At 33.9% G+C, this 13168-nt stretch overlaps 1 protein-coding gene across 1 annotated transcript in view; it reads right to left on the minus strand.

The window, feature by feature from the left end:
• The window catches only part of LOC109392362 (B-cell scaffold protein with ankyrin repeats-like), a 224359-nt gene that overhangs the window by 205127 nt on the left and 6064 nt on the right, over positions 1–13168 (minus strand). The gene's annotated exons all lie outside the window — the stretch shown is intronic.

The raw sequence follows: 13168 nt of genomic DNA on the forward strand, positions 1-13168 counted from the left end.
CAGAGATGACTAATACAGTTCATTCAGAAATTCTAAGTACTTTCAGACAGTCATCTTTAACAGATAAACAGCCAACCCTCTATGATCCTGATCCCTACTCTAACATTTTACATATAGTCCTCACTCATCACTTGGATTTTCAGATCAGGTATTTTGAAATTCAACACAATGATTTACCATAAGTATCTTAATGTTGATAAAAATACCTCAATATCAATTCCCTAATCATTTGTATCTTTTTATAAGTTTACATAATAATTTAATGATTACTGTAAAAAACAGTTGTTCAGATTTTAAGATTTTAAAAGATTATGAAGTACATACAATTCCTGCCCTTAAAGGCTCTTAACATATTATAAAAATAAAATGAATTTTTAAAAATTATCTTAACAAAAGATAATTTATTTTAATATCTCACTAAGACCCATGGTTGCAGAATCTGCTAACCTTATTTATCTTAGGGTTAGTGTAAAATATTACCTTGGAAATAAAGTATCAATAAATCTTTTAAGTGTCACAAAATGCAGAACTGACAATTCACAAATCAAGAAGATCTAAATTTTATAAAATGTCCCTATTTGACATAAAAAGAAACCTGAAAACGTATCATACATGAATGTTCAATCCACTCTGAACACTACAGAACCATATATATATAATGTGAGCTCTTTTATGTGTGCACACACAAACTCACAAATCAAGACAAATATTATCAATACTTATTTCTTAGTGGAGGACTGTGGTATAGTATAATTTCACTCATATTATTCTCTATTTTCAAATGTTCTCCAACGCACATATATTACTTTTATAAAAAATTATCCTTGAAAATTATCACATATGGTTCTATTCACGGCAAACCAGCCTGACTCCAACCGAATTTTTATCATTAAGAGAAATTGATCTTAAGGTAATTCCCTCCTAGGGCTAAAAAGGGTTCATATTCTCAGAGAGTAAAACAAAGTGATACCATAAAACATTAGTGACCTTTTACAGAAAATACTCATCTAAACAAGTTGTTTCTCAGAATATCTTTGTCCTTTGAGGGGGTGGATCGAATAAGACTTTATGTAATGGAAGCAGATGGTGTCTAGCACTAAGCTTAGTAGAAGTTTAGCCAAATATTTCAGGAACAGTCCTCACGCCATCATTTAAAAGTTCTTCAACCTGGTTTAGTTCTTTCTTGGTGAAGTTGCTTCAGTTTCTTTACCTGAGTAAAAGGAGATACTGATCCCTAATTCCTAGAGATAAAATATGAAGCCTGTATACCAGGTTAGGGGCTGGCACCCAGCATTCACTGATATGTACGGCAGTGATGATGATGACAATATGATAAGTATAATAAAGACTACCAAAATGTAGCAAGTGCCTAATCCATATCAATGACTGGGTGTTTTTCAAGCATTAGCTTTTTTTAAACTCATAGCAACCCTGTGAACAAGTGCGTTTTTTATCCCATTTTGCACTTGTGGTAACTGAGGCAGTGAGGAGGTAAATACCTTGCCAAAGTTCACATATCTGTACTAGTAAGAATTGTAATAGCAGCAGTAGCTAGTAGCATTCATAACAAGGATTATTAAATGTGTAAAACCACTGAATGTGAATAAATACCAAATGCGAAAGCCCCAAATAATGGGACTTCCTATTTTATTTTGCCTTTAAAACAACACTAATGCCAGAGAGATGTTCTAATAATGAATGCGCATATATCTTGCAGAGGGTGACTACATGAGGGTAACATTGACAAGCTTTTCATATTTTATAAGAGCTATTTCTACATGGCTATGTCCAGTGTTTTAACTAGACCGATGGTGTATGAATGTCTGATGGATAGGGTCCTCTCTGGGGCATTCATGCTATTCTTTGCCCTTGTTGAGTACATGTGTGTTTAGAATCTTTATTAGTTTCCTATTGCTGTTGTAAAATAGTACTACAAACTTAGTGGCTTAAAAGCCATCAAAATGTATTATCTTACAGTTCTGGAAATTAGAAGTCTGAAATGAGTCTCACTAGGCTAACATCAAGATGTTGGCAGGAACATGTTCCTTCCGGAGGCCTTAGGGAAGACTGCACTCGCTTGCATTTTCTAGCTTCTAGAAGTCATTGGCACATGCCCCCATTCCTCCATTTTCAGGCCAAAAACATTGGACTGAGGCCTTCGCATGCTGCTGTGTCACTGGTTGCCCCTTTTCTGCCACCCTCTTTCACTTATAAGGACGCTTGTCATTACATTGGGCTCCCATGCATAATTCATGATTCGCTCTTCATCTCAAAGTAAACTGATTAGAAATCTTAATTCTATCTGCAACATTAATTCCTCCTTGCCATGTAACCCAACATATTCACAAGTTTGGGGATTAGGATGTAGACACCTTAGGGGAGCCATTATTCTGTCTACCTCAACACCTGAACACTGTTTTCAGCTCTAGTTCCTTCTCTTCCTTTCTTAAAACCTGCTGAAGTAAAACAGATATATGTGCGATATATTTTGTTTCTCCTATGTAGTGTTTGTAGGGTAACCCTGACAAAATAGCTTAAGTGATCACTGCTCAGATTGCTCACTGAGTCAAAGTAAATGATAACATTAGAATAATTTTCTAACAGTCAATTAGTAGGGGGTTGAAAATTCCTTTGAAAATGCAAAGCATTAGACAGATGCAGATTAGCCTTGCATTCTTTACTGCAAGCATTTTACAATATATTTTAATCACGCCTGTACTACAGCTTTGATGATTTTAAATACTCTACTGGCCTTCATTAAAGACACTGTTTTTCTAGCATTTTGTAGTAGATATTTCACTTCCTATTCTTTCATTCACCACCAAGGACCTTGAAAGTAGCAAACTTTCTAAATTTTATGATTATTAGTGGGAAGCTGCGTTTGTGTATTCCCTTGTAAAGAATATTTCTAAGTTGATCTATTAATAATTATATCATCTTTTATGTTTTATATTTATGTTTAATATTTTTCTATTAAAATGACTTTCTATATACATGGCTACTTTATTGATTTAAAAATGGAAATGTCCATATGGGAGAAATACCACTCCAATGTGGATGTATACATGTGCTTGTGTGGCATTAAAATGAGTTTATTTCAGAGCCATATAACGATTAAGAGACCACATTTCGGAGTCGGGCTGTCCTGGAGTCCAGATTCAGTGGGCCTCAAGCAGATAATGACCCTCTGAGCCTGAAATTCCCACTGCTGACATTTGGATAACACCACTTATGAAGTCAGTTTATGTAAAGCATTTCCCCTAGTGCTTGACACCTATAAGTGCTAAATAAAAGTTTGTTTCAACCTTCTGGAAAGTGAAATGTTCCTTTGGAGACAGTGTTTGTCAATGGGTGGGATGCAAACTCCTGGAGACACAATGATAGGGCATCATAAAGGGGGAAAGGCATTCCCTTTAGAAAACTACACCAGTCCTGATTGCTTCAAGGATCTTGTCTCAGTTTGAAGCTCTTGTGACTTCATGAACTCCAACTCTATCAAAGAGAGAGAGTGACTTGTGTGCCCAGAGCCTGTCTTTAGCTACTTTATTTTCAACACTACTTTATTTTCTGTTTATTTGTATGTTTCTCCTTCTATTTAATGGCAAGAAATCACTACTTCTAGTAGTGATATATATGTTCTTTGAAATGTATTATATTTAAGCTACAAAAAAGTTGCTCTAAAGAAAAATTTTTCTTAAACAAGAGGATATATAGGTAGTATAGTCAAAACTTGAGGAAGGTCTTACGAGAATGGCTGAAATTTGCAAAACACCAACCCAGGGGACTGTGCTCATGACTGCTTTCTAAAATGAGTAGTGAGTTTCTGGAACAGCAGTTACGCATCAGGAGTTACCTCCAGTACTCAGAGAAAACACTCTTAGCTGTTGCTGGCCCCTGCCAATGAGTTCTCATGACTGAATTATTCAGATCTCAGCAGGCTGAAGTTTTTTGTCATCTGATGTTGAATTAGAATGAATCTAAAAAGAAATATAGCCATTCCAATTGTCCCATCCATATGTTACTTAAATACAGTTCCTGAGGGCTGGAGTCAACTTTTTGTGTATTCCTTGAATCCAGTACAGGTGATCAAGAATAAATGCTTGAAGAATGAATGAGTAATGATCACTCCTGTATAAGACTACAGAGGCATTAGTCTACTCTTTCTTGATGAACAACCTCAATCTCAAATGCCTAGAGAAAGCGATTTTAATTTTTGCAGTGTTTTTCTTTGAAGATAGAGGTATTAATTGAACTATTATTACGAGTCAATCATTTTTCTGAATTATTAATGTGATCATCAATATACATAATGCCTCCTGAGCATCCAAGAGGTTGCATGGCTTGCAGAGGTTCCTTAGTGACAGAGCCAGGACTTGACCCTGTGCTTATTTGACTTCAAACCTAATGCTAACAAAAAACTATTTCCTATGTTATTAAATACTATTCAGTCTTAAATACCACATGACTTCACTTATGTGTGGAATCTAAAACACAAAATAAAGGGCCAAACAAAACAGAAACAAACTCATAGATAAAAAGAACAAATTGGTGGTCGTCAGATGGGAGGGGGTTGGCGGATTGGTGGAAAAGGTGAAAGGGATTAAGAATTACAGTTATATAAATAGTCATGAGGATGTCAACTAATATAATAGTGTCAGCTAACTGAAAAATAAATGTAAAAAAATTAAAAGTAAAAACCTCTTCAGTCTTTATATTAATTAATACCCTTATATATAGGATGATCTATTCTTTTATTTCATAAATCACTGTGGATTTTCCTTTTTTCTTTTCTTTTGTTTTTAAACATTCTGCAATAGATTTATATGCGGAGAAAGCAAAACTGAAATATTTATGAATGACACATCACCAAATGGCCATATTAATGTAATTTTAAAGTGCACATACAAATACTAAATATATGAAAACTACAAAGCTGAACAAATAAAACCGTTCAAGTAAACATAGAAAAATAAAAAATCTAGGAGTACATACACCACTTTTTTCTATTTTTAAAAAGTTTTTGTTAGATATTTATGTGCATGTATTATTTTAGAAAAAAAAAAGAATACTAAAAAGTGATTTAATCTTCCAGACATACATGGAGGATATTAAATTTCATTTCATTTAGTATTAGACTTCAATTATACTTTTTCTCTCTGTTTGCCCCAGAAGATATTTTAATTAGTTAAATATTCTGAGTTATATTAAAAGCTTATAAAAATCTAGGTAAAAATAACTACGCTGTGTGTTATCAGATTAAAAGTTAATTTAATATCAGAAAATGCCTTAACATTATCTTTGTGTAAAAGGTTCATGAATTTTTAAGATTTACTTCATGAAAGGAAGCCCTTCTGCAAACCAAACAACTAAAAAACAAATACTCAAACCGGGGTGGTTATCTAAGGGTAGATATAGGACTCTGAGAATATTCAGAAATGTGGCAATTAGAAATGGATACATCTTTATCCTTTCTCATAAATGTAAAATGATACTCTAATGTCACTCTTTGAACTAGCTAATCAGCAAGCAGGCATTAATGTGCTTATCTCTGCTGACCAATGCCTGAGGTTACCCCTTCCTATAAAGAGCATCCAGCCTATTTCATTAATAAAAGTCATTGTCATATCAACTGTTTTCTACATAACCTGTTAAGTTAATCAATCTCAAAAACACAAAATCCATTCTCTGGTTAGATTATTTACATTTATATCAGTTTCTGCTGTTTTAAGTAGAAGAGTATTTCAGCAATAAATTATTTGCTCTTAATAGCCCATATGCTTGCTTCGAACATGTATTTTATTGACAAACATTTCTAATCTGGAAGCAATCTGTTTACGGCCATGTAGTCAAGTTGCTCTGAATTTTGGAATGTTTTGATAAATGAAATCCTAATATTTAAATAACGTAAGGCCGCTTACATAGCTTACATGATTATTGACACAGTGGCAAGGTTACATAGTCTAACATGTAAAATATCTGTGAAATCATTTGTTCAGTTGAGATGCACACATGCTATTTAAATATCAACTGCATAAACAGACACATTAAAATAGTCTTATATTAGAATTCTCTGCACTCTTTCTTAGTTCCATTTCATTCACACACTTTGCTTTCCCTAACAGATAACTACTTTCTGATTTTCCTCTCATTTTCTCTAGCAGATTCCATGATCAAAGCTCCCACCTGAATGGTTGGATTAATCATAAGATAATTAAAGAGACAGGCAAATTGTACATGTCCTACTCTACCAATGCCATTTCCCTTACTCTATAGCCCCTTCAGTTTCCATTCCTATTATAAGCTTCCCTCCCTCTCATTCATTCAAAATGTGGTCATCATCCGTAAAGGGTCAGAACTTGATTTACACAATGGTAGGAAATAGTGCTACCAATTGCTGGCTGAAACAACCATCCTCTGAAGAATTATGTGCTCTTTAACAGGGATGATAACTTTGTGCAAAAGAGCTTGTTTCTCTACCAGTGTTGAGATGACAACACATCCCATTGTTAAATATATTTGTGAAACACTGAGTTTGAGAAAGTTGAAAATGCATTGTTAGTTGCAGAATTTCTCATATTATTAAAATGTTCTAATATGCATATTCAAAACTTATTTCACCACAGAACACTTTTTTCCAAGGAACATATATACTATAGGACACAGGTTGGGCAACACAGCACAAAAGGAATAAAGCCCTGGTGGTATGAATTTATGTTTTCTGGGTATTGGCCTCAGGTAAGAGAAGTACACCACCCTTTATAATGTCTCACAGGGCACTCAGCTAGTCACATAACACAGCCATGATAACCAATTACAGAGCACCTACTATGCTGCAAATATTACTAAATGATCTTTCATCTTTTCATTATGAGGTACACAGAAGTCTTGTAACAGAGTTACCTACAATCATAGAACTATTAAGTGATGTACTAGGCTTCGAACTCAGAATGAGGAACCTAAGCCTAGATTTTTATATGCAGCCGATCAGAGAATTATTCTAAGGGGTCACATAATATTTATAATAATACATATGAACATACTTTTTTAATGAATCTTCTATATTTTCCTAAGAAGCAGCAAAAATGAAATGTGTTAAATGCCAATTTCTCAGCAAACTGACCCTGATAAAAGAAATAGAAAAGCCATCCCTTTCTTTCCCTAGTTACGAATGTTTTATAATTACCCATAGGTTACTCAGAACTAGGAATATGCTTAGAGGGATCTTTCTGTAATTCTGCTGACCTGCAAAGATCTAGATGAGACACTACACAGATTTATATCCTATAGGGAATAAATTGCTTAGACATAATTTAAGCAATTCTGAATATATCAGTAATATATTCAAAATGTGGTCTTATACAATTATATCGACTATTATTTTTACCTATATAATTAGAAATATCTTTATCACAAAAGTTAAGAGGCTCTGAGTCAACTCCACTGTGATCCAGCTTTCGTCATGTGTTGTTTTTTGTGGCAGGGGCAGGAGGATAATATATGATATAGCTGTAGACTAAGTCTCCATCAAGGACAAACAAATAAAAATTAACCACATTTTTATTCTGAAAAGTATGAGGTCTAAAAAGGATTAAATTCTCAAAATGGGGGGGGGAAGTCCCTTACTCATTAACTATTATCCCTGAAGACAACACACAATTTTCACATATAGCACCATGCTTTCATTGCATATCATAAGTTTCATCAAGTTTAATTCATAGTGAGCACCCAGAGAAACATATTTTAGAGATATTATTGTGCTAAATATAGTGATGAGAAAAATTAAACAGAACTGGAAGAACATTTACATGAAGCTCTCAATCCTGATATTCATATGTACATGACACCAGAAATGCAGAGAACGAGTCATGTAAACACATCCCTTCTAATAAAAGTGACAGTTGAATACCAGCTTATACTGAAAGTAATACTATTTGCCATTTGCTAAATAGCTACTATGAATGCTTCAGGCATTTTACACACAGATTTACACTTAACTATTATTATGTTCCTATAAAATAGGTGAGTTACCCATTTCAGATATAAGGAAATTAGATCTTGGATAAGTACTCTGCTCGAAGTCACACAAGTAAGTGACAGATGCCATATTTGAGTCAATATAGATAGACAGAGATATCAGTAATCAACCCACAAATGCCATAAATTCAAACACAACTTGGAGCTTCAGGTATATTTTAAAATAACATATATCAATGTTAAATTGGAAAAAAAATATGTAGGAAAACAGGTGAGAGATTAGCAGATTAGTTTGACTGGTCTGTAACACAAATAAAACCTTGACATATTTTTACTTGCAATTCTATATGCATATCGAAAGATCTATCTTAAATTCCTTTTTAAAAGGCATGACATGGTTTTTTTTTCATTTTAACATCTTATACAGCTTAATCCTATTTAACTATTAGATGTTTTTCCTTTCCATAATCTCAATGTAGAAGTCACATTTTTTTTCAATTAATTAATGATTAAAGAAATTAATTTTGTGATAAAAATGTTGCATGGAAAGACGTTTTAAATATAGAAAGCAATATCGTGTTACATTTGTTCATAGAACAACATCAGGAAAGTTCAACCTTCATGTGATGGTAACACAAGTGAGTGGAAAGTTTCCAATTTTGTCATTTGATTTAAACAAACCAAGTTACTATGTATATTTCTTCTGAAACCTAGGACCTTTTATACACAGAATTTCTACACAAATTGTTCCAATGGAAGATTACTAGAATTTAAAGTTGATTCTCCCCAAATCAGTGTATAAATATAATGCAATCCCAATGGAATAAAAGGTATCTATTTTTGTTGGTACAGATCCAGCAAATAGGAAATAGCTTATAAGCCAGAAAGTCTTGGGGTCTTGACACCAGTGTGTTCCAGGTGCCAACTGTTGGTTCAGTGCCTTCCTGATTTCCCCACTTCCTTGTGGTGATATGGATNTTAAAAAAAAAATCTAAAATGCTCCATTTCTCTTTTTGGTCGTTTTGACTTTCTTTGTGAACATTGGTAATTTGCTTCCATTTTTACCTTATAATTCTTGATTTGATTAAGATTTCAGCCCTATTCCCTACCTAATATAGAATGTTTTTCTTAGCACTTAATTCACCACAGGTCTCTTGATATGTCAACCTGTTAGCTTTGCTCCTCTACAGGATTGATAAAAGGAAACATTGACCTTCACGTTTTCATTATCCATTTGTTAATTCATTCGAAAAAAGTTTAGTCAGTGCCTGCCATATGTAAGACACAGTGCTGGGCACTGGACATACAGTGATAAAAAGATACCAAAAAAAATCTGCCTATTAGACATTCTGCTTCAGTTTTGGTGGAGAATTGTGTAGGATAAATTAATAGTAAATGGATCTGCGATAACTGAAAAATACCTTTGGATGATTGGATGGATCAAGAATATTCCTGTAAGTAATGTGATTGTTGGGCAGTTGCCATTATAAATAAATTATAGTAAAGAAACTAAGAAATTGAGTGTTAGAAACCAGAAGACAACAACAGGAAGTGGTTGGAGAAAAATTTCAACAGGAAGAGAAACAAAGATAATGTTTCAGCCAGTGGTGTAACTAGCTATTAATGTGCTTAAGGCAGGTTCTAAGAATTGTGCCCCTTGACACAATTAAAAAATTGGAAGATAATATAGAAGGTAGTTTTCACATTTACTACTCAATTTCATAGGGTAGTGAGGAGTCTGTTAAGAGTTTAGAAGAGAAGAAAATGCAGACATTTATTTGAGGCAAGTGAAGTTTTCTTCTAAAGTCCAGATCTTCTTGGACTTTGACCTGAAAAGCAAAAGTCATTGCAGTGCATGTCGGAAACACCCATTCAGAGAAGAAAAAGGAGATAGCATAATGGACTCTACAAAGAACTTTAAAAAAGGAGTCAGAACAGAGGGCGGCAATTTATGGTGACAATTCTCACTAAAAATAAAAGTTTTCATTTTCCAAAAGCAAATAACAGAAATATTTATAACATTAAAGCAATGCCAAGAGAATAGTATCTCCTGCGGATCTTCTGAGAGTTCGTTTTGCTCATTTCCTGTGGCTAGTTTAGCATACATTCTCCATTTTCTGAGAGACCAGCTGTGTGGGATAAATTTGTGAGTTATCTATGATATTTCAGGATACGGGGTTGTCAGTCGCACAAGCTCTATACTCTGTTGCAGACTTCAGGTAGAGTTCATGGAGCCTGAGCCTTTAAGGGATGCTGGNCCCGCCGTCTCCTTCCCCCTCCCCCACACAGACCCCTCCTCGCCCAGGGAGCCAGTTAGGAAAACTGTTCCTGATGGCCCAGCCTTGAAGTTGCTCCCAAGCCACTTACATCAATTATTTCAAAACTTAATTCCCTATATTAAAGTTCTTTTCACTTAAAACTTCTAGACTGCTTTCTATTAAATCCCATTAAACCTTGTGTTCAGCAATATTTCAGTTGTTCCATGGGAAGAAAGAGAAGTAGATAAAACAATCTAAAATGCAAGTGAAAGAATGAAATGACAAATATCTAATAATAGCCAAGAAAATTACAGAAAAGAAGATTTCTTGGGAGAACTTTAGAAGATATTGGCTTGAGAATAAACAAATACAGCAGTGGACCAGAATAGAGAATTCAGAATGCAAATTCCAGGACATGTGAAAGCTTGCTATATGGCAATGGTGATATTTCAGTTCAATAAGAAGAATAAGGTTCATTTAATAAATGCTGATTTTTCAATTGGCTGCCCTTATTTAAAAAATAAAAACTAAGTTGGAATTCAGCCTTATGCTATACACAAAAATAAATTCCAGACACACTACAAGCAACTGTAAAAATTTAAAATCTCAAGATGTAATCTTTATTTAAAAAATTAAATTGTCACTTTTTGCAGATGACATAATTCTGTATATAGAAAACCCTGAAGACTACACCAAAACCTATTAGAAACACTAAACAAATACAGTAAAGTCACAGGATACAAAAATCAATGTACAAAAATCCATTGTGTTCCTATGTAGTAATAATGAAATTTCAGAAAAAGAAATAAAAAAAATTCCTTTTGCAATTACAATAAAAGAACAAAATACCTATGAATAAACTTCACAAAGGTTGTGAAGGAGCTATACACCAAAAACTACAAGATATTATTAAAATAAATTGAAGAAGATACAAAGAAATGTAAAGATATTCCATGTTCACGGATTGGAAGAATTAACATAGTTAAAATGACCAGATTACTCAAAGAAATACACAGATTTAATGCAATCCCCATCAAAACCCCAGTGGAATTAAAAAAAAGAAGAAGAAGAAGAACAACAACAAAAAAATCATTCGTTTTGTATCGAGTCACAAAAGACCCCAAATAGCCAAAGCAATCCTAAGAAAAAAGAACAATTCTAGAGGTATCACATTCCCTGACTTCAAATTATACTATAAAGCGACAAATGATCAAAACAGCATGGTACTGGCAGAAAAACAGACACACAGACTAATGGAACAGAATTGAGAACCCAGAAATGAACCCACATACATATGGGCAAAAAATTTTTGACACAGAAGCCAAAAACATACAATGAGGAAAAAAAGCCTTTTAAATAAATGGTGCTGGGAAAACTGGAAAGTCACATGCAAAAGAATGAAACTAGACTGCTATCTGTCACCATGTACCAAAATTAACTCAAAATGGATCAAAGACCTAAATGTAAGACCTGAAACAATAAAATACACAGAAAAAAACATAGGTGCTAAACTTATGGACCTTGGTCTTAGAGAGGATTTTATGAATTTGACCTCAAAAGCAAGGGAAGTAAAAACAAAAATAAATGAATAGGACAATATCAAACTAAAAAGCTTCTGCACATCAACAAAACAAAGAGGCATCCAATCAAGTAGGAGAAGATATTTGCAAACAACACCTCCAATAAGGGGCAAATATTCAAAATATATAAAAAACTTGTACAACTGAACAACAACAAAAAACAATCCAATTAAAACATGGTCAGAGGAACTGAACAGACACTTTTACCAAGAAGACATACAAACGACCAACAGATATGAAATGATGCTTAACTTCACTAACTATAAGGGAAATGCAAATCAAAACCACAATGAGATACCACCTCACGCCTGTTAGAATGGCTATTATCAACAAGACAAGACAAGTAATAACAAGTGTTGGAGAGGCTGTGGAGAAAAAGGAACCTCATACACTGCTGGTGGGAATGTAAATTAGTACAGCCACTATGGAAAACAGTATGGATGTTCTTCAAAAAATTACAAATAGAATTGCCATATACCTAGCAATCCCTCTTCTGAAAACATTTATCCATAAAGATATGACTGTAATAATGATGGACTCCAATTTGGATAAGAAGGAAGGGATGATCAATAGGAAGTAAAGCTAAGGAATTATTTATGATTGAAACAAAGTTTTCATAAGAATAAAGATTACATGTTATATTCTATTGATATTCATGCTGAGCGTGAAAGCAAGCATGAGGGAAGGTAGGAAGAGAAGGAAGAAGGAGAAGGGGAGGAGGGGGAGGAGGCACTCCAGAAACATGAAAAAATAGAAGGAAAGAATTAAGGGGGAAAAAATGAGACGTGATACTTAAACACATGAGAGAATCGATACATTAAAATGTGTTCCTAATGAAACTTATGGAACTTGTCTCTGAAAGTTTTCATAGGAGAAAATCCCCTTTGCTATGAAGCTTTTGAGTACAATTAAACTGCTCTAGTAGCACTGATCTTAAAACAAAAATAAAAATAGAATCTTTTCCTTGATGCCACATCAAATATATGGTGACAGAAGGAGATTTGACTTTATCCAATTATCTACAGAAAGATCCTTCTTCGGTTGTTTCCATGTCTTGGCCACTGTGAATAATGCTGCAATGAATGATAAAGAAGATGTGGTACATATATACAATGGACTACTCCTCAGCCATGAGAAAAGATGAAATATTGCCATTTGCAACAATGGATGGATCTTGAGATGATCATGCTAAGCAAAATAAGTCAGACAGAAAAAAGTTGAAAACCATATGATTTTCCTCATACGTAGGCTATAAAACTGAAAGCAACAAATGATGCCACATTTTTTCCAGCTACAGCTATCTTGCTACACTCTGGTTGCCATGCTTTCAAAAGTTGTCTACATGGCAACCATATA

This window comes from Hipposideros armiger, unplaced genomic scaffold (assembly GCF_001890085.2).
Source record: "Hipposideros armiger isolate ML-2016 unplaced genomic scaffold, ASM189008v1 scaffold_328, whole genome shotgun sequence".
NCBI classification, from domain to species: domain Eukaryota; kingdom Metazoa; phylum Chordata; class Mammalia; order Chiroptera; family Hipposideridae; genus Hipposideros; species Hipposideros armiger.